We start from the raw sequence: 5,685 nt of genomic DNA on the forward strand, positions 1-5,685 counted from the left end.
CGAGCCCCCCCCCACACCCCCTGAAAATCGACTGACCCAAAAGTCGATTCAGTCGACTGAAGTGTAGCTAAATCGGAGCAGCATCGCAATAAAGAGCAAGAGCGAGAGCAGTAGCGCGAGCAAGAGTAATAGAAAGAGCAGACCAGACAGGGGACCGAGAGCAAAAGCAGAGTAGTAGCGCGAGCAAGAGCTAAAGCAGCAGCAGCTCCTAATTATGTGGATGTCGCCGCCAAGGGAGCGACGCCATGCAGGAAGTGGCTAGTGACGCCGCTGTGGATGGAGTCGCGTCGTGTCGGCTCGGGACCGAGCGCCGACAGCACCGTGAGATGGAATTAAGAAGAAAATGCGGCGATTAGTGTACAACCTCTTTGGTGGTGCCGATTAGGCCGCAGCTTCATCCGAGGAAATAATGATGATGATGATGCTCTTCCGGTGGTGCAGGTGAAGACGGCGGTGTGGGAATAGAGGTGGCGCGAAAGATGAGGGGAACGTCGGGGCAGCTCCTTGGAGGTGGAGGACGAGGTGGCTGAACCGCGGGACGACGAGATCAACGACGGATCCTCATCCGGTACAGTGGATGGGGGACGTCGAGGTGTTGCTGTGGACGACGTCGTCAAGGAAGAGGCTCCGGCTAGGTGGCGGACAAAGGAGGGTGTGGGGCTTCGTCGCAGGTTTTCACGGCCTCGGTGTACGAATGGGTGGGCGGATGGGATTGGAGTGGGGAACCATGGTTTAGGGACGCGCTTGCCCAAAATGTGGGGTAAGTTACAAAAGTACCCCCACCGATTTGAGGCGGTTCTTTCGGTTCAGGGGTACCACAGGCATTTCACATGTCGGGATTTCACAGGAGGTGGGAGTTTTCGCGCGCGTTGTAATTTTGGAATAGCAAGGCGCGGGTGGAGATGGAGGGAGTTGTCGGAGCACAACAAGACAAATATATATCTTAAATATTTCGGGGTAACAAGGCGCGGGTTGAAGAGGCGGGAGTTTTGCAGCATGATAGACAAAGACGCTAGCTTGAAATTCCTGCATAACAAGGCGCGGCTTGAAATTTTAGGAGAACAAGCTTAACGTGTACCCCCCAAAAAAGACAATTTGCACCTCAACACGCACAACACACACACAAACACCATTTAGACTAGAGTAACGTACATGTGCATTGCACGCATGAGATTTGGCAACCAAATTATGAATAAATACCACATTATAGCATGTAAGCTTTGAGTCATATATGCATGATGTAGATGTTCGTTTAATTCTTATAGTTCATTTCATTCAAAATCATCTAGTTTTTATAAGAAAGGTAATCTATTTTAAGATTCATGGAATTATGCATTGTAAGACATAAAGTAAAAACAAATAATGGTAAATCATGTAGAAAAACATTTGGGTAATTCTGATACGGAAGATTCTAGAACAAAGAAGAAGTGCCTGTGTTTTGATGTTTGTGCATTATGCTTAAGTTCAACCATGGAGTCTTATAGATTATACATGTGGCAAAATCTGGTGGAATCTAGATGATATCCAACAGCCAGTAGTGCTCAAATTTGCCATCTCTGGACCATCAGATTCGCCTCATCCAACGGCCATCTTTCAAAGTTCAAGTTACCCGCACACAATATAAAAAATATATAAAATATAATATATATATAGGGGTATAGATATAGATATGTGATGCGAAAGCCACCCATCATCTCCAATTAGAATAGTGTGTCCATGCACGGATGCGACGTGGCCAAACGATGTCTGCCATCAGTATCTCAAATTCAAATCAGACTGACCTTGTTCAATGTGTATACATTACAACATGCTCGTTTCCAAACCACACCGCGCAGATCTCCGTTATATTCATGCATGCATGGGTTTCAAACATCAGGATCTCTTATTCAAATATTTGAATTCAACTTTACATTGATTATGACCTCACCTAGTCTTTTACACCTACACGGTCGTCTTCTCTTTATAATAGTACCACTAACTTTCTCTCGTGCATGCATGCACACACACTACCAGTCGGCATTATCCATCGCACACATGCAATCTTTTTCTTCAGGTCGGTCTCCCATGAAGGCACACACCCACACACATCCCCCTCTCCATTATATCAGGCATTCTTTATCTCTTACGCGTGCATGCGCAATGATCGATGTTCCTCTATGTCTGTGTGTATATAGCTAGGTCTTTCATAGTTTTCCACACAAACCAATCAATCGATATATCCAGTGAGGTCTCACCCTCTTTCCCACGTCCACATCGATCAATCTATACCTCTCTATATAGGATTAACATATATAGCTAATACACACACATTAATTATATATCCAACGTCCCCCTCTCATCATCCATGCCTTCCGCTTCATCTCTCAGACGCGCGCACAATGGCGAAGACGGGGGCAGCAAGGGCCTTGCCCCCCCTAACATCACTATATATCGAGGCTAACATGAATGTGATCATTAGACAATTGGTTCTAAAAATGGTTTAAGTTCATGAATTGACCCTCCTCGTAAAGGATTAGAAATGCTTGGCCCCCTAGCTCATTTATTTTTCATGGCTCCGCCACTGCGCGCAACAGCGCATGTTCTCGCCCCCTCTCTCTAAATATCAATCTCGCACTTATGCACTCCTTCATAATCTCCCTCCACTTGGCCCCTCGCACCATCTTCTATCCCCCCACCGGATTTTGCCACATGTACAATCTAGCAGACTCCATGGTTGAACTTAAGCATAATGCACAAACGTCAAAACAATAGTGGTTCTCCTTTGTTCTAGAATCTTCCGTATCATAACTGCCCAAACTTTTTTTCTAGTTGAATTGCCATTATTTGTTTTTACTTTATGCTTTACAACGCACAATTCCATAAATAATAAAATAGATTAAGGGATTCTTTGATTCAAAGGATTCTCAAAGGAATTTTGGAGGATTCTAATCCTTAGGAATTTTTCCTATCTTGGTTGTTTGATTTGTAGAATTGTAAATCATAGGAATTTTTCCATATGATTCATTTGCACTAGATTTCATAGGAAACATCCCATCCACTCAAACCTCTTTGAAAGAATTCTGCAGTTTTTTCTATGCACAATCAAACACTCATACAATCCTGTAGGATTCAAGACGACATTCCACTATAATCCCATGTTTTTCCTATTCCCGCCTTTTGGAAATCCTACGAATCCAAGAGGCCCTATCATTTTTATAAAAACTAATTGATTTTGAATGAGATGAACTATAAGAATTAAACGAAGGTCTACATCAGGCATATATGACTCAGAGCTTACATGCTTTTTTTAGAGGAACTTGCCGCATTTATTCATAATTTGGTTGCAAAATCTGATGCGTGCAATGCACGTGTACCTTACTTTTACTTCGAGTATGTGCAAAACACTTAAATTCGAATTCCAATGGCATGCTACACAGTGTCTCTCTTACAGTTCATGAAGCCACGTGGCACATGTGGAGGCGTTGTCGTGACCTCCTTGTGTGGATTGATCACATTGACGTGCTGTTGGTTCCAGAAGAAGGTACTCGTCCTCCCTGAGCCATACTGTCGGTACATGCACGAAGCGAAGATGTGCACGCACGCCACACATGCACTCATTCCCTCGCACGCACACGCATGTACATGGGGCGGACGCAGTTTTGTACCAAGATCCACCCCATGTGATAATTTGATGCGTGTATAGTCGTTCACTTCATTGATGGTCAATTAATACAGCGCATGCAAATTGAGTGGACGTGAGGGTGGAAGAAAGACATTACTACTCCACTGCGCGCATGCGAGTAGTTAAATCATGGGTTGCTAGTAGTACTTCCATTGGTCTCCTTCGTATTTTGTGCCAATTTTTGACAGTAACATAATATTTACGCATTTGAGCAGTGTAGTCTACTTGAAATTTATATTCCACTAAACTCATCCGGAGTCGTTTCGGGCCTCGAAACCAAAACCATCAATTAATCTTGACCTTGTTCCCATCCCATTCGAAATCCTGCTCACACCTACTAGTACATACCAAACCTGAACGTGTTCCCACTATGCAGGTATTAGTACTAGTGCTAGTACTTAGGTTATAAAAAGGGGAACTACCTAACCAAAAATTACTCTACCTTTCCTCCTCATAAGTGCTTCTTCTTCGTCCATCCTTGCCATGGCCGGTGAGCAGAGCTCTAGGTCGAGAACTACTCGTAACAAGGGAGCGGCAACAAAGGTTGCGGAAAAAAAGAGAGGGCTCGCCGCCACACAGAGACCTCGAAAGATCTCTCATGGGCAGGAGATGGCTCCTAGGAGCGCCCTAGCCGCGGAGGCAAACATGCCAAGACAGCGGCGCTGGAGTCGTTATCCCTCGACGGCATGCCCGATCAGCTCAATAAGCACCTCAATAAGCAGAAGGAGTTCATCCAAGGCTTGGTGGAGCTGCTGAAGGAGAGCCTCGACAACATGCCCACTGAGCTCAATAAGCAGGGGGAGTTGACCGCCGGCTTGGTGATGCTGCTGAAGAAGAGCATTGCCTCGGAGAAGAAGGCGACCGGCGAAATCCTGCAACTTCAAGAGGACAAGGCGAAGCTCTGCCACGAGCTCGACCTGTTGAAGGAGAAGAACGCCGGCTGGAAGAAGCTGCATGAGAATAGTAGTTCCTCGATGAAGATGCTGCAGGCCCTCGTCATGGAACAGAAGGAGGAGTTGGCGAAGCTCCGCATTGAGCACCCGGCTGCTGTCAAGGTACGTAATGCGGCCGTGGGACAGATCATGAAGGCTCGCATCGAGAAATCCCGCGTCATGGACAGAATGAAGAAGATGGCGGAGGAGACGCGCAAGGAGATGGAGGTCGTGGAGGCGATGAAGAAGCAGTTACGACTCCGCAGAGAATTAGATCATTTGGGGTGATAATCTTCCTTCTTATTTTGCTCCTGTGTTTTATCTTTTGCTTCGGGTGTTTCGCCGCACGTGTCACATTCTCTGCGAGGCATGAATAGAACAATGAGATGACTAGCAAATTAGATCATTTTTTATCGCCATATGGCACTGGGCTGCCGTGTTTCATGCTCCTCCGTCGTAGTACTACTCCAGTGGAAAACTTGAGTATACCGCACGGTTCTATGCTCCTCCTCAGGTCGTCGGCACATTTATACGAGTAGTCAAATCACAAGGCCCTGCCTTCCAGCAGTAATGAGCCGTCAAATCACAAAGGCCCTTGCCTCTCGTGAAACCGACCAAGCTAGACTACCCCGCCCTCTAGCCTTTTAAAAAATGTACACTTTTGTACAGTTGTAGTATCGATGGATTGCGCCATGGAGAAAAACTTGAAATTTAAAAAAAGGTGATACATATAGAGAGCGCTCGTCGCCAAATTATGCATATAGTACTATTAAAAAGGCTAGTCACAATAATGGTGTCCAACACAACCCACCCCTCAAATAAAACTAAGCACCCTGTAATTCTTTGACAAAACTAAGCACCCTGAAATTCTTTGACAACTAAACTGCTGGCTATATGATGTTGGCCATATATATTGTACATATATAATGTGAATAAACGAGTGGTAGTACTATACCAACTAAAATATGAAATGTAAGAAATACTAGTATGTACGTACTGAAGAGTTAAAGTAACGAGAAGAAACATAACATAGTTCTGTTGGGGGCTCAGTACAACACACCCCTCAAATTAAACTAAGAACACCTGAAATTA

Source organism: Triticum dicoccoides, chromosome 1B (assembly GCF_002162155.2).
Source record: "Triticum dicoccoides isolate Atlit2015 ecotype Zavitan chromosome 1B, WEW_v2.0, whole genome shotgun sequence".
Lineage (NCBI taxonomy): Eukaryota > Viridiplantae > Streptophyta > Magnoliopsida > Poales > Poaceae > Triticum > Triticum dicoccoides.